The 21,104-nt window shown below is 37.5% G+C and overlaps 1 long non-coding RNA gene across 4 annotated transcripts in view; it reads right to left on the reverse strand.

Annotated features, from left to right (window-relative positions):
• Positions 1 to 20,687, reverse strand: part of LOC122551734 — a 28,569-nt gene extending 7,882 nt beyond the window's left edge. Inside the window, exons 1-3 of one of the 4 annotated variants that reach the window (XR_006312181.1) lie at positions 20,526 to 20,687; positions 14,360 to 14,440; positions 2,776 to 2,947 (exon numbers count right to left, since the gene is read on the reverse strand). This is a non-coding gene — a long non-coding RNA (uncharacterized LOC122551734). Of the gene's footprint in view, positions 1 to 2,775; positions 2,948 to 14,359; positions 14,441 to 14,518; positions 14,575 to 20,525 lie in introns of those variants that run through there. The other 3 variants (XR_006312182.1, XR_006312184.1, XR_006312183.1) reach the window with 3 other exon arrangements.
• Between the last annotated feature and the right edge of the window lie 417 nt (positions 20,688 to 21,104).

Raw genomic sequence — 21,104 nt, forward strand, 5'->3', positions numbered from 1 at the left:
GTGATTTGCACAACAGTTAAGATTCCCTCATCTCCACCGCTGTCTGAAATCAAAAATAATATCATAAAAACCACAAAGGTTGTACAAGAAGAGAAATATTCGCTACTCTGTGTAGAATCTGACCTACCAGTAGCTTGTCTATGTTTCTACCAAGCCTGTTCAGTGAATATATATTATCAGTGCTTTTCCTCAACCTTAAAACTGCAGAGTTCCATTGAATTATGTAGGCTAGATAGTGAGGTAATTGGTCTTTATAAAACCAAGGTCTACCAAAAGTAACCTGCATGGATCACAAATATGAATGTCAGCCAAAATCGGAGCTCAAATTTAATTATTTCATCTAATACCAGTAACTATCAGATCTTGTACTTTCTTAGGTTTTAAAATTTAATTTCTTTGCATTTCCTTCCTTCAATTGTTCAATTTTCTTCACTTCACAATATGTTGAAACTACTGCTTAACTTTTAAGATACTTAAAGAAAGTTCATACGGATGCATTTTTCACACTTAATTTTGCTTATCTATTTTATTACTTGTTTAATTATAAGAATCATTTTGCAGTTGTCAGGGTCATTATATTCAAAATGTGACCATGCCTGAGCTGAAACAAGATGTTGCTTAATATCTAAAACCTGGTAATACAGAGGGATGGACTGTTGCAAAAATAAACCCCTTGTAAGCAACTACGGGGCTTAAAAAAAAACTTGATTCATAACAGTTCAGTGGCTGCAAAACCTTTAAACAAGATGTATTTTTTTTTACAGAAGCTTCTCCTTTTTGGAGGATCTTAGTTTAAAGGTAAAACTAAACCTCATTTTTTTGGATGTTATTCATTAACTACAGTAAGTGACATTCAGGCTTTGAGTAAAGGGAATATTTGCTGATTTGATGCATGAAGGTATGGTTGACTGACAAAGTGACATTCACTATTCACTAGGGATAGCAGGTTTTCTCAATGCATTAATGGCTATTTCTCTTCAGATGTGTCCAACCTACCTGAATGTAATCCTTTAAACTTTAATTCACTATACTTTAAAGCAGCAGTCATAAATATATTTCATGCAATCCCCATAGTGGCAACTTCACATATATGAAAACTTTTTTTTAACATATTCATTTTAATCTATTAAATAGAATAGTTGATGGTACACATAGCATCTCATGACTTCTAAGATGGTTGAAAGAGTACAACATGAACCTTAGCCTTTTTATATGTAATATTTCTTATTTCCTACATTAGTCTTTACAAAAATGGTAGTCTATGGCTTACTGCTCTTTCAGTTAACAGTTTATCAGTTGTTCGTTTATTTGTTCTTTCTCTGATGTGTGAGTTTGATAATTAGTGATGGATCCAAGATGATGCAGATGTGTTTAATGCTGTCATGAAGCTATAAAATGTGGAATATTGATCTTTAATTCCATTTAACCTGGGATTTTTGTTTGAAAGCAAGCAACTTTAAGTAAGCCGGTCCACTGTGTTTCAAAAACTGGAAAAAAAAACTGTGAATGCTAGAAATCAGAAACAAAAACAGAAATTGCTGAAAAGCTCAGCAGGTCTGGCAGCATTTGTGGAGAGAAAACAGAGTTTAGTGTTTTGGGTCCAATGACCCTTCCTCAGAACTGTATTTTAAAATGGCTTCAGAATTCACCTGATGTACCAGAGAGACTATGCTCCTAAATTATATGATCAGGATGTTTCTGGACAGTTCCATGCAGAATTTCACACTTGATATTTTTTGAATTATTCAGAAAAGAAACATAAGGACATGAATCAACAGTAACCATTCAAAAGCAACCGGAGTCAAAGGAAAGCTACTGAAAGGTATTCTGCAAATGGATGCTGAAGATTCCCTTATCAACATCAATGGCATCCTCATAACTTTGGCAATGGAAGACCAAAACTCTTTAATTGTGACATGATTTTCCCTATTACATTCCAAAAGTCAGCTATCACATGACTGAAAGCCACCCCTTTGTGAGAAGCTCTGATTATACTTGTATGTTTCTTACATGAGGCAGAAACACTAAGGCGGCCAGCAGAATTAACTCGTACAGTGGTTCTGTCTGAGCATTCAGTTCTTCATTTTCTTAATTCTTAACTATCTAATCAATATAGTTAGTTTAAAGATCAGTCTGATATAATTCTTCATGTACTTTTACCCACGATTATGAAGAAAACATGCCTGTTTTTAAAAAAAATCAAACTCCATTAAAACCAACGTCAGTAGTGATAATTGAATTTATTCACCTCTTTGGACTGGACTGTGGCAATTGGTTTGTTCACTTATTTCAACATTTAGGAATAAACGTTTACTCAAAATGCTCCAGGATCGCAGCTTCTCTGCTATGAATATTACAGTCAGAATCAAACTAAGCATTAATAACAACTTATGAGCTTTTCTGACTCATTTAGTTTGATAGTTTGCTGGAAAAGTTTGCAAGGGACCTAAATTCATGCAAAAACAGTGATCCTAAAAATCTCCTCCTACTAAAGAAGAGACTTCAGGAATCTGGGACTGAGCCTGATTCTTTCAGGTTTCAACCTTTAACTTTTACTTTCCCTTTCACCTGTTGTTGGATGAAGTGGTGTGGCTGGATCTTTCATCTGTACATCTACATCAAGGAGCATGATAGGGATGGTTCATGGGTATCCCAAAGAACTTCCTCCCATTCCACAGTTATACAGATTCAAAGGTACACATATGAGCTGGGAGGAGAGTTTGCTATGATATAGAGACAAGTTCATTTCACCAGTAGACAAGAAATAATTCTCACGGAGCTTAGTGTCAGGCTTCCTTGTTTATGGAATGGTATAGATCCTGTTGCAGCATTCCAACTATATGTTTAGTGCAGACTCAGCCAAAGCATTCTTGCATTTCCATGGATTGGTACAAAGCATAGATATATCATCAAAGACAGACCTTTCACTCCACTGCACTTTTTCCTCCTGGAAAAAGAAAAGCATTAAGAGCAATAAAAGCCCAGAAGCAGTCAAGACTCTATGTCTAAATTGACATTCCATATGAAGTAGCTGAATATCAGACACACAGCACAGATTCAATCCCTTACATGATGTCACTCAACTCCCCACACCTGCACCCCCCCCCACAAAAAAACACTAGGCTGTAAAGCATCATTAAAGTTTGAAATCAATATCTAAAACAACGGAAATTTCTCCACTTTCCAATTTTCTTATATCAAAAATAATCTTTAGAACAATAACGATTCAACAAAACACTTGAATCAATGAAAAAAAATATAAGGCAATAAAACTAATGTAATACAAGGAGATAGAAATCCTAATAATCATCTTCCAAGTCAAGGAAATAATCAACAACCTCAAGAACCTATTATCAATCAGCAAATGCAACAACATTAACTAGGAATAATCTTGCCCCCAGTGATATTCAATCTATCAGACCCATTTGAAAATGGACATTTGGCAAGTGGAGAAAGAACACTTTTAAGATTTTAAACTCGAAACCAAGTCAAATGCAGAACAGTCAGGCACACTTGAATACTCCATGTAAAGAATATCAGATCATGCATCACATAGACGGCACGGTGGCACAGTGGTTAGCACTGCTGCCTCACAGCGCCAGAGACCCGGGTTCAATTCCCGACTCAGGCGACTGACTGTGTGGAGTTTGCACATTCTCCCCGTGTCTGCGTGGGTTTCCTCCGGGTGCTCCGGTTTCCTCCCACAGTCCAAAAGATGTGCGGGTCAGGTGAATTGGCCATGCTAAATTGCCCATAGTGTTAGGTTAAAGGGGTAAATGTAGGGGTATGGGTGGGTTGCGCTTCAGCGGGTCGGTGTGGACTTGTTGGGCCGAAGGGCCTGTTTCCACACTGTAAGTAATCTAATCTAATAGACAACAGATCAAAGAAAGAGATTAGATGTGACAACTTTGTGACAGCTTTTGAACAAAATTTCACTTCAAGATCAAGTACAATACTGGCAAGATCATGCTTACTAGCTGATACCTATTCTGAGGAGAGTGCAAAGATAAGTTCATTAATAAACTATATGTACAATCTGACCACTTACAACAAGAGTTCATTTGCAATAGATCATCATTGGTCTCTTAGATAAAACAGTCACTGATCTTCTTCAGTCAACAGAGAATCTAACTCTAGAAAGAGCAGTTCAAACAGCAATGGATACTGACTGTAGAAAATTGCTCAAGAAGCATACAGCAAAAGTTCCATTGAATGCAAAGCATTCTATGGAGTGTTGACTATTTAAAGAACAATAGAGATTTGACTAGAGGAGACAAATTTCTCAAAATGAGGCCCCTTCAATATGAAATCCTAAGCAATCTAATCCTCTGTACCTTGTCACATGTGTATTTCTAAAGGAAATACAGGAATGTCCAAGTCTTACTCCAACAATATATTCATAGTAGGTAAAGAGGTCACTTTTTGAAGTTATGCTTCAGTATAAAGAACATATCAAGTGTCAAAACAAATTGATTTCAAGCCCATGTGTCTGCTCATGCCTTGAAACAGAACCTTGAAATGGGACATGTCTCCAAATATGGGGAATAACCTCTGACAGATGAACAACACTCTTGGGTAATAAATGCCTTCGCCCGATTTAAATGTTACTGATGGAGTCAAGGAAACAACCTAACATCCCCATCTTCAGTGAGATCAATGCAAGGCTCTTCAGCAAGTCCGACTCATTCAGAACTGACCAGGCTGAGGAATTGATTAAAATTAATCCAGTGGAAGCCAGGAGGGAAGAAAAAAACTCACCGATATTATCTCTGATATAGACTTATTAATTTGTCCAACTATTGCCGTAGACCAATCAAACGAAAGATTAGGGGAGAGGTTGGAGAATTTTTTAAAAAATGTACAAAGAAGTAATCTAAGTAACTCGTTGAGAATATATAAAAATGTTTGTGGGGGATAAAGGCTTAAGAAGTCTGGACTGAAGAAAATCCCTGACCTTGCCTCCTTCTCCTTGATCAGTCTGTGTTGAAGTCAAACATACAAGTTGGGCCCTAAATATGTCTAATGAAAGACCTACTAGTGCTTACGTACCTCAAAATAACAGGTTTAATTAGAAAAACCCATCTCAAACTGCTTCAAAATTCAATCTGAGGCATGGTAAGTTTTCTGAGTGATGCAGACATTCATTCCTTTTTTTAAAAAAATTAGGATTAAAAGTCAGAGAAAATTAATTTAGACTCAACTTAACTTACATTTAAAGTTCACCATCAATTCCCATGATTTGTCCAAATTCAGTTAGAGTCATACAGCTTGAAACAGGCCCTTCAGCCCAACTCGTCCATGCTGACCAGGTTTCCTAAACTGTATTAATCCCATCTGCCTGCATTTGGCTCATACCCCTTAAACCTTTCCTATCCATGTACCTGCCCAAGTGGTCTCTTAAATGTTGTGATTGTACCCACCTCTACAACTTTTTCTGGCAGCTCATTCTGTGTGAAAAAGCTGCCCCTCAGGTCCCTTTTAAATCTTTCCCCTCTGACATTAAACCTGTATCATCTAGTTTTGGATTTGGTATCGTGGGGAAAAGACCTTGGCTATTGACCTTATTTATGTCCCTCATGCTTTTATAGACCTTTAAAAAGTCATCCCTCAGCATCCAAAGCTCTAGAGAATAAAGTCCCAGCCTACCCAGCCTCTCTTTATAACTCAAACCCTCCAGTTTCTGGTAACATCCTTGTAAATCTGTTTTGCACCCTTTCCAGTTTAATAACATACTTTCTGTAGCAGGGCGACTTGAATTGTATGCAGTACTTCTAAATATAGCCTTACCAAAGTCTCGTGCAGCCATAACATGGCATCCCAACTCATGTACTCAATGCTCTGATCGATGAAGGCAATTGTGCCAAACACCTTCACCACCCTGCCTACTTGTGATGTCACTTTCAAGAAACTATGAACTTGCACCTCTATGTTCGACAACAATTCCCCAAGGCCCTACCATTAACTGTGTAATTTCTGCCTTGGTTTGTCTTACCAAAATGCAACACCTTGCATTTATCTGAATTAAACTCCATCTGCCATTCCTTATTCCACTGGCCCAGTTGATCAAGATCCCCTTGTACACTTTGATATCTTTCTTCACTGTTCACCATACCACCAATTTTGATGTCACCCACAAGCTTACTAACCATGCCTTCTATATTTACATCCATCTATATAAATGATGAACAACAGTGGACCCAGCATTGATCCTTGCAGCACAACAACCCTCTCCCACCAAGGCCTGCCTCCTGCAGAGGATACATTTGTATCCAATTGGCTAGCACTTCTTGGATCCCGAATGAAATCTTTGAACCTTATTCAGTGTGAGACTTAAACCAGTAATAATCTGGAGCATAAATAAAAGTATAACCAATTCAGTCAACTACCATCATAACTAAAGGTCAGTGCTGTTGCAAATTAAGGGAACTGCAGAAAATATGTTTCTACTGGCACAGGCAAAATAGGTTTTGACTGGAGCCAAATTAGTACCAGTTTTAGCTATAAACCTGTGGAACCACTTTGCAGCCAATTACAATTACTCTTTGGATCTCCTATAATAACCTGTGGGTGGGCTGCCAATTCCCTGGCAAGGGATTGGAGCAACAATTTGACTGATGCTCATTCCCACACATCCACCTTGTCAATTGTGTTTTAGAATTTGTTGTTTTGTGAGTGTTTTGATTTGTTTCGAAGAGATGGGTATGAGAGGGTTCCAAAACAACCCTCGAGTGGCTTCAACTATGAAGTTCAAGTACTAAGGTTCACATTTCACTGAATACAGGCTATTTTCAGGTCCCACATTTGACTCCCGGATTCAATAAAAATAACATTTGGATCCAAAATAGATTGGATGGTTTCAGTTTGCCCAGTCCTTCTGGAAGTGAGGTATTTTTATCTCTGTGTTTTTATCTCAGTCATTGTGGATGCCAGCTGTGAGACATTGTTACTATCTATGATGTCAGTACACTTTATTCTGTGTGAATCCATTTCACTTTTCATTCTTACTTTGAAATAATCTCTCCCTGCTAGATTCTGTTGAAATTTACTATCATGCTGGTGCCATATTGTACCCTTCAGTCTCTACAGATTTGCAACTGAATGACACTACTTGCAAAATTAACAGGTTCTATGTTTCTATATATTCATTCATAAGATGAGGGCGTTGCTGGCCCTGCCAGGATTTATTACCCAGAGGACAATTAAGAGTCAACCATGTTGTTGTGGATCTGGAGACACAGAGCAGATAAGGATGGCAGTTTCCTGCCTTAGAGGGTAGTAGTGAACCACATGGGTTTTTCCAACAATCAGCAATGGAGTTGTGGTCTTCATTAGACTCTTAACTCCAGATTCTTTATGGAATTCAAATTCCACCATTAGCCATGGCAGGATTGAATCAAGGTCTCCAGAACATTACCTGGCTCTCTGGATTGTTGAAAAGTGTGGTGCTGGAAAAACACAGCAGGCCAGGCAGCATCCGAGGAGCAGGAGAATCGATGTTTCGGGCATAAGCCCTTCTTCAGGAACTCTTTCTTTTTCTTTTAACAGTCCAGCAATAATACTACTAAGCTGTCATCTCTATCTTTTAGTTCCATGTCAAAATGCATCTTTATGGTGTTGAGACTACCATAGACTTGTGAAATACTCAATGGACTGGATTATATAATGAGGCCAAACTCCCCACACCCCAGTGCTTGGCTAGCCTGCAATGCTTTAATTTTTCAGGCTACTGTTTTTAATTATGAATGAGGTTTCCATCAAATAAGTGGTGTTGCAGGTCAAGATTCTTAAAATGTAGTCAAATAGTCATGAACAAAATGATGACAGACCTCTTTAGTAAAAAGAAAATTCAGTCCAACCTGGGAAGTTCTTCATTCAGTTGAGTGAAACATAACTTGTGCCACTTATTTGAGCTAGTGACTGGTGAAAATAAACAGCTCAATTGTCATCAGCTTCATGGTTAATCTTGTTTTTGAATTTTGCATAAAGCTGGACTTTAAGATTTGATAAAACCTGTTGAAGTGTCACCACAGCGAGGTTCATCCATCTCCAGGAGGATGTCTTGCCTCATTGAGCTGCTGTTTAACTGGAGATAATGAGCTCTGTGCCAACATGAGGATCAGTGCTAGGAGGAACCGGAACCCTACATGTGCTGAAACTGTGTCTCACCAGGCCCAAGTCAGAAGGCCATGGTGAAGGGTGCAGGCTGGGGGTTGGCAAGGTGAAAGGTACAAATGAAGAGGCAAAACTGTGGGGAGAGAGGGCCTCCAAGTGATACAGGAGCTCAGGTAAATGGTACCCCTTTCGTTCAATAACCAGCACCCTGTTGAAGTCAATGAAACAAAGAACTGCAGATGCTGGAAGTTTGAAACTAAAGCAGAAATTGCTAGAAAAACCCATCAGGTCTGGCAACATCTGTGGAGACAAGCCAGCATTTTGAGTTGTTGAGTCATAGAGTCATACAGCACGGAAACAGACACTTCAGTCCAACCAGTCCATGCTGACAATAATCCCAAACTAAACTCGTCCCATCTGCCTGCGCTTGGCCCATATCCCTCCCAACATTTCTTATAAATGTACTTGTCCAAATGTCTTTTAAACATTGCAACTGCACTCACATCTACCACTTCCTCTGGAAGTTCATTCCAAACACAAACCATTCTGTAAAAAAGTTGTCTGTCATGTCTTTTTAATATCTTTCTCCTCTCACCTTATACATATGTCCCAAAGTCTTAAAAGACACCTGCCACTCACCTTATCTAAAGCCCTCATGATTTTATAAACTTCTATAAGGTCATCCCTCAACCTCTTTCCTCCAGTAAAAAAAGTCCCAACCTATCCACCCTCTCCTTATGTCTCAACCCTCCATTTCTGGCAACATCCTGGTAAATCTTATCTGAACACACTCCAGCTTAATAATATCTTTTTATAACAGGATAACCAGAAGTGGACACAGTACTACATCAATGTCCTGTACAACCACAATGATGTCCCAACATCTATACTCAAAGATTTGAGTAATGAAGGCAAGTGTGTTAAACATCTCCTTCACCACCCTGCCTATGTGTGGCACCAACTTCAAAGAATTATGTACCTGAACCTCTGCACCCACCCTTCTTCAGAGAGTTCCCTGCAGAGTTAAACTGCTTGACTAGATGTTGGGTGAAGCGCTCTCTTAATGCATTTTAAATTAGCGTAGCAGTCGGAAAACCCTCTCTATTGAACATCAGTTGCCCACTTAAGGGCCTCAATTAGATCCTAATAACACCCTAATTTATAACCCACCTACCATTGGACTCATAACATTTAGTCCATTAAAAAAGAAAACATTTTAATGAGAGCCCTGAATGTCTTCAGAAGGAATAGAGAAAATGCTGGAAAATCTCAGCAGGTCTGGCAGCATCTGTAAGGAGAGAAAAGAACTGACGTTTCAAGTCTAACTGACCCTTAGACTCGAAACGTCAGCCCTTTTCTCTCCTTACAGATGCTGCCAGACCCGCTGAGATTTTCCAGCATTTTCTCTTTTGATTTCAGATTCCAGCATCTGCAGTAATTTGCTTTTATTCAGAAGGAATATGTTTGATAGATTAAATGGATTTTTCTTTCATACATTCTAGGTATGGAAACAAAATCATCAATACAGCTGCTGGTCACAACATATTTAGCATTACAATAGAACAGTAAGTGATGAGTTCAGTACATTTTTCCAGGAAGAGAATTATGTTGTCTGTGGAGTATCAGCCATATTATTAATTTTAATATTCTGCCAACAGTCAAGTTTAGCAATGCACATTGGGCTATTATTTATTTGGAAAGCTGGCCATATCCAACATTAATATTGCCACTGTTAATGATATAAGTTTGAGAATTGAATCATCATATATGTACAGTACTACAAAATAATGCATTTTGTAGTTCCAATTATACGTAAGTTATGTGCAACGGGTTGGTTGCAATTCTGAACAAATTAGGTTGGTTCAAATTTATGTGTAACACAAATGGGCTATCTAGGTTAATGCTTTCTTCCATGTGGTAAAAATGTACAAAAGAAAAACTGGAACAAAATGCCATAACTTGTAAATTAGTTCATCTGGTAATTTCATTCTAAATGTGCCAGCCATATGATGCATTAGTTAATGTGCACAGTGGCATATATCAGAGTGTGATTTCTCAAATGCTAAAATGTACTGGGCCATTGAAAGATATGCCAAGAACATAGTAATATACGTTGTATCTATCTGCAGCCAACATGTCACCTAATTTCAAAGGGTTCTATCTCATTCATGTAACCTTTCTAAATAAAATACATAAAATACATATTCTTCACAAATAATCAAAGTATCAGATTAGTCGTTATCTAAATTTGCATTAACCAATCATATCCATCTGGTTGCTGCAGACAATACACTCCAGTTCCTGCCTCCAAACTAGCCCCAGTCCCATCTTGCTTTTCCAGAGGGAAAATTTTTTCAAAAATTTAGATCAGTGTTAACCTGAGCTACTCTTGCACACCACAGAGTGATCAGATGAACAAAAGAATTAATACAATCCTGGAAGTATTATTTCCGAGTCAGGCATATGATGACCAGGATACTAAAACAGATTGAATCAATTAGGGGCCAGAGATTAAGCTGTGCATTATTATTTTAGGACACATTAAGACATCCACACCAAATTACTTTGACAATCATTTAATTGCCGTTGATAACCTGTTTAAACAAACAAGTTAATGCCTCCACTAAAATAGGATATCATGAAGTTTGATGTGAACACACATTCATATTATAGAATGCAGTAACATTTTGAAGCTTAGTCTTTTAAAAAAAATGGTTCATGAGATGTCAGTGTCACTGGCTAGGCCAGCATTTATTGCCCATCACTAATTCCCCAGAGGGCAGGTAAGAGTCAACCAAATTGCTGTGGGTTTGGAATCTCACATAGGCCAGATGAGGTGAAGATGGCAATTTCCTTCCCTGAAGGGCAATAACAACTGGTTGAGTTTTAAGGCAGTCAATAATGATTACATGGTTACTGTTTAACCAGTCCTTTACTCTAGATTTTATTGAACTCAAATTTGACCATCTAACATGGTGGGATTCAAATCTATGTCCCAGGAGATAGGCCTAGGATTCAGAATTGCTAATCCAGTGACATTAGCAGAACACCACCACCTCATCCTGAAAGATGAGGGAATTATGTATACAAAATTGAATGTATTTTACTTAAAATTTTCAAAAGCTTACCTTCAGTGTAAGAAAAATGAAATCTCCCAGAAGGAAAGGATAATAGACCAATCTAGTCCATTGGAGGTTTTCATGTCAAAATAGTCAATCAAGCTACAGTAAGTGTTTTGTATAGTAAAACACTGACTTTGTCAAATATATAAAACAATGTCATTGTGAGAAAAATATTAGAGGGAGTTTCACATGAACTTCTTTTATTGAAGAAGATATAAATGTACTCATTGTGGTAAAGTGTCAGAGACAATATATGTTATCATAATTTATTTTTAAAATCCTTTAGACTTTTGGAACACTTAAACTTCCATTGTAATTTTCAGAGTGCATGCATACTTTATGTAAAAGTATAATTCTAATTGTTATAGCTTAAGGTGAGATTTATCTCAATGGGAGGAAGTCATTTATTTAAAATGCTCTCTCATTTTAGGAAGAATAATAATGATAAAACTCACTATTATTTTATTAGATGGATTTAGTGAAATCGTTCTTCTTTGTTCAGCCAGTCTGATAATAGAACTCATTCTTAAAATCCCTACAGTGTTGAAAGAGGTCATTCAGCCCATCAAGTGTGCACTGACACTCCAAAGAGCATCCCACCTAGACAAAGTGCCTTACACTGTCCCCATAACCCCACATTTACCATGGCTAATCCATTTATCCTGCACATCACTGGAATACTATGGGCAGTTTAGCATGGTCAATCCACCTAACCTGCACATCTTTGGATTGTGGGAAGAAACCAGAGCACCCAAAGGAAACCCACACAGACAAAGGAAGAATGTATAAACTCCACACAAAGTTGCCCAAGGTTGGAATCAAACAGGTATCCCTGACACTGTGTGCAGCAGTGCTAACCACTGAGCCACTGTGCTACCACTAACTGATTGTGAGTGACTCCAAGTGTACCAAATGGATCATCGGGAAATAAATGGTAGTATCTTCAAAATTATTAGTAGCCTCCTATATGAGAGACATAGGGCAGAGTTATTTGAGCAAGTTAGAAGTAGGTTCAGAGGTACGCAAGTGTGAACGCCCAGGAAATTGATGTCAGTTTGGAATCCCAATCTGATCCTGTGTAACTTCAGCTTTCTTCAGGGTGGCCTTGAAGAAGAGAGAGGAGTCTACTAGATTCTGTTGGGGGAGTAATTAAGTTATTGTGGTTGCAAAGAAGCCATTTATAAACAGTTTTAGCCTTAAATTTTGGATTCTCTAACCAGGAAAACAGTATTCAATTTGTCAAGGTCATCCAGTAACATACTATGGAAAAAATATCTTCAGTATCATTAAAACAAAGGTAGCTGCAATCCAAACCATCAAAGTGATGCTGAGCTTTTCTTCCCCATTCTATGATTCCTTTAATTACTAATCCGAGTTTTGACAAAATGGATGGATCGTTGCACCCATCCTCGTCATCAAGGTGATGGTGGAGTACAGCTCCTGAGCTCGGGCTCATCCGCTCTGTCCACATTTCTTTCTTCTTTTTTTCCCCTTTTCATTTTAGTTACTTCTTATTCTGACCTCAGACAGCATCCATGGCAGTGAGCAACCCCAGCACAGATTCGAGTGTGCTCAGCACTGACCTCGTGGCGGTGGCGAGGGAGCCCAGGGTGGACTTTATAGTCATGAGGAGTAAGCCCCTACTTATTTTTCTGGGATGAGCACAGGATCTGGCATTAGAATCAATGGCTGTAGTGATCAGTGGAGGCGAGATAGGCCCAGCGGAGAAAAATGGCGCACAAGGATCAGCGATTTTGTCGTTGGTTGGGTCCGGTGCGGACAGTGCCGAAGCATCACAGTGCAAGGACATCACAGTGACATTGAGGTCGACCCAGCAGTGAGCAATGTGACTCTGACATTAATGGGTCCAGCAGAGGTGGAGCAAGGCAGTGGAAGACGAGATTCTGCTTAACAGCGAAAGATGGCATCTGAAGAGTGATGACTTCATAATGGAGGAGGGAGGCAGCACAGGCATTGTTAATGGTTCAGCATTTTGGACTCCCTTTAACCTATATTTTTTTAAATTCTTAAAGCTATTCAAAATGGTACTGATCACGGAAAAGCTTTTCATGGTATCTTACTATTTTCTCACTATACACACTTGATATTAATCATTAATTCATTTATTCATAAGGAAACCCAGAGGCAAACAATTGACTTCTTCTGGTAAAGAGCAATGATTGCATGAGCCATTCAGGGAGTTAAATGCCAAACCCAGCAATTTTCAACCAGGAATGAGTAATACAGTTTCACCCTTAGAGTTGTTCACCAACTTAATCAAATAAACATGCCCACAATGGCCTGGTGATGTCTAGCAGTGCAAGTTTCCCCTGTTCTAATGGCAGCTTTAATCTGATATCAAATCAAGAAAATCTTCAGACATCCAACATCTGCTTGAATATCAAATACAATGGTTTTCCACCAGTATTGTTATTAAAATATCTGTTCCTCACCAACTTAATTAATAGCTTAGAGATTGATCTTGGGGAAAATGCTTGTAATTTTCCAAATGGTATGTGGCTATATGTGAGTGTTATCCACAGAGGGTGTTAAACTACTGCAGGCAGATGTCAACACGAGGGAAATGGACTGGTGTTTGGTAAGTGATGTGTACCTTATAATCTTGTGATATTAGTCACATAGGCATATTTACCCTAAAGGGAACAGAATTGAAGTCAAGGAGGGGAAGAGAATGATAATGTATCTATCTAAATGTCCATGACCAATGTCAAGAAGCTAAAAAGCATACCATTTTGTTCTTGTTAAAAAGAAACTGTTCTTAGATTCCATTTAGAATACTGTACCCACTTTCAGCAGAGGATATTGAGGGAAAGAAAAACTGCAAGGTGAGTTCCATTCTGCAACACCTCATTTTTCCATATAGGTTTGTTGAGCTGCACCCTAGTACATGACAGAAGTGTAAATTCAAGCATTGCTTGATCACAGCTCATAAAAGAGCTTAGAATGTAATTACATGGACAAATTATTTAAATCAAACATAGTAAGGAGCGTACCATGGCAGAGATGTTGTGTAAGGGCAAAATTAGGTTGAACATTGAGACTATTGTCCTCTGAGATAACAGAAGAAGACTGATTCATTCTATATCTTCAAAGGAGAGTTGTACCTGTTTCAGTCTGTGGTGGAGATCACCTAGTAGAGATGATTAATCATCATCATTGTGGTCTCCTGAAGAATTCTGGATCATCTAAAGAGATTGTGGAAAAACTTTTCAGAGACGTTTCCCACTTCCATCCCAATGTTTCACCATTTGTCTGAGTTTTACCTGTTGTTTCTTTCTCCCTCAAACAGTAATATGACTCTGGATAGGTAGGGAGAACCTGTAATCATGATAACAGGAGTGATGTACAATTTTGTTGTTTCCTGTTAGGTAATTTCAAATGTAGTGATATTAATAATCATATTCAAGTGAACTAATTAAGACTGACTCTTGTTTGATCTAGTTAAAGTGATTGTTACTTTACGCAGTCACTTGAATATGAGGCCATGCTGTTGAAAAGCTGTTCAAAGTACACATCAAAAAGAAAACAAAATTCCACTTGAATGGAAATTCAAGATAGTTATTAACTGGCATGGGTAGTTAACTATGTTAAAGCATCATGAGAAACTCAAGAAAGCAGATTAATGGAATGTAAACAAACCTAAGTATGTCCTTCTTACATAGAGTGAGAATTATGTTCTGACAGGCTAAATTCTCCAGCAATTTTGTATGTTATGCTGTACGTCAATGCATCCTATAGGTTGATTGCAATAAAATGAAACAGTTTCCATAGAATGTTTGATTAGGTTTTCTGGTTATTCTTCTGTGCCCAAGACCTTCAGTAAACACTGGAGCACAGATCAGTCTTTGCCTATTACACAGACAGCAGAAGAGTTTCCAGTACATCCATAGCCAAGGAGTACATGTGGATTCATTCAACACTGTGGGCATATATAAGGATATATTAAAAATAATTCATTTGTGTTTGAGTAAAATTTTACGACTGAAGAATTATCCAGCTGCCAGAAATCTTTAAGATCTGATAATTTCTTTCAGGGAGAACTTTTGAATGAATATGTAATGTATGGCATACAAACTACTTACCTCTCCAGTGATTATAGATGTGACAAAGCAGCTTTAGAAATTTGGGAAGAGGAGCATCAGGGATTTCAGCATCGTCACAGACATTGAATTAATACTAGATCGTTGGGTTTGCTATTAAGTGACCACAGAATTTCATAACTGTGGCATCACTAGAGCCTGTCAAAAAGCTGTGAGGGTTAAATTGTTAATGCCACATTTTTGGCCTAGTTTCTCAAAAGTTTGCCTCAGTTCTCCTGGGATCAGAAAAAAGAAGTGGGCTGCATTCTCTGTGGTATTCCTGTTTCCATTACCTTCCCTGTATAATGCATCAGAGGCTGCAATAATTCAGTGATGAAATACAAAATGTCGTATTGCGATGTTTTTTAAAGTGAATTGAGATTTTGTCATGCCATTTTAGGTGCACTAATAGCTCTTTGAGCCCCTTGGAGTAGCCTAATGTGATTTTAATGAGCTGATAGCATACAAATGACAGTAGTGCTTGGCTGAAGGTGACATAACCTTTTTCTTCTACTTGATACATATCTTTTCAAAAATTAATTTTTATCGTCTTATTCATTTTCTGACTGGTGGATGTGAAGATTTTTTTCCATAGAGAATGGATAACTCCAAAACAACTTTTTTGTATCAGCTGTTATTGAAAATACAGTCATTATTTTTGTGTTAACCTATGTTCTTGAGAGGAACATTAGACAAGAGGGAAAAGTGCCCTGTTTCTAAAATGTCTTTGGTTCTGTATATTTAGAGGGGTTTTGGCAGAATCAGAATTTATTTGGAAAAATCACTTCAGTTACCAAGCAACCAAGAGAAATAAAAGCACATATGCTTAACAACCAGCATGCTACACATTTTGTCATTACGTGGTTTCTAGGGCTGGCCCTTATTTTGAATTAGACAAAATGCATATCACCACTTTCTGCAGTTTCTGGAATAAGAGTCAGAGTTATTCATTTTTCCAACAGAGCAGAATAAAACATCTTCTGATATCAAACAAAAAGCCTTCACAAAGAATTTACTCGATTTTACATCTAGTCTGTTATTTTCACAGCTCTGAGTAGAAGAGTGATTTGTGAATTTTTCTGCTGGTTGGTCTATTATCAGAAACCACGGTGACACAGGTCTTGCTAAAAACAAATTTTGTTCAGTATATGCTATCCCATAAATAGCGTAGGATAGTTTAGATATATCAGAAGGTTAAACAATGGCAGACATTGCAATCAATTAATGTTTACTTACACATAAGTTAAACTGTTGTTCATTCAGTGTCAGGCTTTGAAATGAACTTCCAATGGAGGTTAACATTTTTATCCCAAGAACCATTTGCTTGTTGGTTTATTTTAACCTAACAGTAAGCAGATATAAGTTTTTAAATGGGGGCAATTTTATCAAGTAATAGTTGCAAAACAGTAAATGTTGGGAAATTAGATGACTGTGTCACACAGTCTTAGCTGGAGAATCAAGGCATCCACCTCCAGATTCCAGTGGGGTCTGATGTATTATCTCTGGTTCCTGTTAGTGTTAAGGATTATGCTTCTCCAGTCAATGTAACTTGTATTTCGTGCTTGTCTGCAATAAACTACATCTTATTGTTCAGACAGCTTCGGCTTCCTAGTAGGTCTTACTCATAGTTTACCCTTGACACTTGCTAACTCACAGAATTGTTACGATATGGGAAGAATTCATTTGATCCATTTTGTATGTCCTTAGACATAGGATAGAAAGGAAAATAAGTAGCAGTCCTTTATTCTGACCACAAACTGCCAGTAGTTGGTACTACAAGCTAGGACAGTGGCTTTAGAATATTCACTGATTCTGTTATGTGATGTTAGGTAATATACGTTTCCATCAAATTTAAGTAATTGCCATTCCACAAATTACAAACATCCAGAATACTACAAACTTGGGTACTGCTTGAAGAGCTTCTGGAGAAACAAATTACATCACCTCAGGGTTTGGCTTTGTGAGAATCAACAAAAAGCAATTAACATATTACATTTACAAAATACTTGTACATTGAAGAGACAACAGGTATTTACGAAACTCCTAAATACATGTGTTGTTTCGGAAGCATTTATCTGCTATATAGTATAAATTCTAAATGCAGAAGCACTTTAGAAGTAGTTAAATCAAATTTCAATTAAAACTAAAAAAAAAGAAAGCACTGCAAATGCTGGAAATCAGAAACAAAAGCAGAAGTCATACCTAAAGAAGGGTCACTGACTTGAAAAGATAACTCTGATTTCTCTCCACAGATGCTGTCTGACCTGCTGAATTTTTGTTTTTGTTTCAATAAAGCAAGATGCAGGGGTACAAAATGGAATTTTCACTCTTACTTCCCCTTCCTCGCAGAATATTATTGGCAGCCATATTAACTGATCGTTCAAATTAGGCTTGCTAAATTGGTGGGCTTAAAATCTTGTGCAAATCAGAGTCAGATTACATAAATGGTTGGTTGATGGCATTTTATATTGGCTCTTTGTGAACTTTTTCACCTGGTAAGAGGTTGTGGGAACTGTGAGGACTATTGAGGCAGCTATCATTAGGGAGAAACCAACTTTTTTCATATAGAATGCTTCCAATTGTGTGACCAAGTCAAAGCCTCTTGTGCGATCCCACCTGAAACCCACTTCAACTAATTTGCTAATCAGAAAGTATTTTGGTGACACCAAGCAACTACCCAGTTTTCTACTGTGGCTTACCATCTATTAATCTAAATAACTTTAGCATTTGGCTATACTTTTATGTTGAAAAGATTCATGCCAACTTTGGTCACAGCATATCAAGAGAACCCAAAGGATCCAGAGTAGTTAAGTTAATAAATAGGAAAGTTAATGTTTGGTATTTCTAATTTTTGAAGCATTGTCAAGTGTTTGTAAAGAAGGCATTCAAGGAGATTTAGAAATGAACATGTGATCTTGTCATCTGGGAAAAATTGCTTTTGTCACAGTAATGGAAAAAGATTGCATGATATTCCTGTGCCTGTGAATTTTTTTGAGACATTATACATTACTTTAAACAACTACATTGAAATAGTAGAAGCATTTGATGTCAGTTGGTTAAATATACCAGCAAAAATTAGCAGCAGCCATTTGTACTCTTAAATAGTGAATTCGAGAAGCAGGGCCTTTTTCCACTGCATTTACTTTATCTATTATATATCTTTTTCAGTTCAAAACCATAAGTAGAAAATCATGTATAACACACAAGTGAAACCTCCAGTAGTTATGGGTCAATGAACCCAAATTTAAGACATTTTAGTTCCCTATTTGGAGTCTTTAAAACTATGCTTGTGAAGGGATTATTCTTCTCCTACCTTTGTTACATTTCTTCACTTCTGCCTCACACTAATGTAAAGTCCCTTGTTTGTTGGTACATCAATACCTCATCCATAAGATTGTTTTCATGTTGGAACCTTGGCAGTGAGTGTTGGTGCGTTATTTGATCTCAGGGCTGCTTAGGGGAGGAAGAGGAGGGGGGGGGGTGTGAGTGAAAAGAATATTGAAGGCAACACTGCCAAGCCTAATGAGCATATACCTGACATACATGTGAATATATATTACAACAGTCTTCCAGATGCAATCAGGAATGTGGATCTTTGCTGACCATTTTTTCTCAATAGTCTCAGGACAGAGTTTTAAAACTTTGCTGATTTGAGATCAGTTGTGTGGCTCAAGACTGGACTGGGTAGTACTTTCACTCACTGGAGCAACAGGAACATCTGATAATGTTTAGTTACTTTGAAATATGGATTGGAGCAGCTCCAAAAAATAGGCACTAATTTAATATGTCCCTTTCCATTCAAAATAAAGGTGCTAAATAATCCAAAATACTTGTTTGTTTCTTTCTACATAATGTTTCAATTATGCTTGATAGCTACTATATTATACAGGCTAAACTCTGATTACAGAGCAGATTTGAAAATCTTACTATCGAGTGTGAGCAATTATTGATCTGTTCTATTACAACTTAATATATCTGTCCTCGTTAATCAAACTATGAGGAGGCATTTATAAAACCATAAACCTTTCATATTTAATCCATTATACACATTACATTCAGAACAATAAATTGAGCTGTCATTATTATTTATTACATAAATGTATTTTTTCTGAATCTCTGTGTGCACACTGTATACACTTCACAATGTTTCAAAAATTAGCAATAATAAACATTAACTTTCCTATTTATTCAAATAGAGAAGATTAAATGCACATACTCATGCAATTATGACCGGGTGTTATAGATTCACAAATAATTAGGACTGGGGAGTTGTGCTGACTTGGTTAGACTAACTGGTTTTTCAATGATGTCAACTATTATGTCTTTTAAACATTAATTAATGGGTACTTTATTCAGTTAATTCTGAAACATTTCTCTCTGGATGTATTAACTGGTATCAAGAGGAGACCCCGGAGTATTTTTTTTATTCACTCCCATCAGGGGCCCTCTAGTGTTTATTTAACAATATACACGCATGCGATATGTCATCACCCTCTGTATAATTGCATGGGATTATGACCAAAATTACACATGGACACTTAATATCCTTCTACCATTGGGAATGAAGCTGTAAGAAATGTGCACCATGGTATGAAGATATTAAAAATCATCTCCAGAAATTAGCTTGGTAACAGCTAGAAAAACATTGTGTGGAAATTCAGCAACTATGTTGAAACAATAAAATTGTACAAAAAAAAGTGTGTTTTTCACAAATACTGTGGATTATATCAACAGCAGAACTACAAGGAAAATCATTGTACTCATCACCACCTGCAAACCCAAAGAATTTGAATATTTCCATGACTTTTCCTGATATCTTTGAATGGTCATGGTCAGAAAGGAAAATATTCCATATACCTTTGTAACCAGCTTATTTAACAGTTCTACTACCTTCTGGGATCTACAAGCACTCCATAGAATTTTCTGCATTGAATTCCATTTGCCAATTTATCACTTAACCAATCTTTTGATATCTTCCAGTACTGCTTTCTTCCTCACAATCAGCAACATGGTTAATTGTTGTATGATATGCGAACTTCTTAATTTTGTTTCTTCAAAATCCTTAGTATATACCAGGGAAAGAAAGGGATCTAGTGCTCAGTCTCATGGTAGTGCTAAAGAATACTTAAGAATCTGGTCAAGAAGAAGAAACTAGTAAAATTTGTAAATGACACAAAGTGGTTTGACTCACCGAGTATACTACAAAATGGAGCATTAGAATGGCTTCTATGTTCATTTACAAGTATCACTGTTTGTTTTCTTTTTTTTCCACTGAGGAAGCAAGGGAAACATCCTCAAATGGCATGACCCCATCTTGATGTGACAAGAGAAATGAAGTTCATGAGACACTGTATCACACCCAGTGTTCCATGTCTAATTAGCATATCACATAACGAGATTTAACTCCTTATATACAATACTGAGCTGTGCAGAACCTCCATGGAACCATCCTTCCATTAGCTTGCTATCATTGAAATACTTTTTGATGCAACTTATCACCTTTCCTTGAATGTCCTAAGCTTTAATTTTCTGACCAGTCTGTCATATGGGACTGGTCAAAAATCTCTGTAAACTATGTTAAACATATTTTGGATTAGTGGTGCTGAGAGTACAGCAGTTCAGGCAGCATCCGAGGAGCAGCAAAATCGACGTTTCAGGCAAAAGCCCTTCATCAGGAATACAGGCAGAGTGCCTGAAGGGTGGAGAGAAAAGTGAGAGGAGAGTGGGGGTGGGGAGAAAGTAGCAGAGAGTACAATAGGTGAGTGGGGGA

Source organism: Chiloscyllium plagiosum, chromosome 7 (genome assembly GCF_004010195.1).
Source record: "Chiloscyllium plagiosum isolate BGI_BamShark_2017 chromosome 7, ASM401019v2, whole genome shotgun sequence".
NCBI lineage: Eukaryota > Metazoa > Chordata > Chondrichthyes > Orectolobiformes > Hemiscylliidae > Chiloscyllium > Chiloscyllium plagiosum.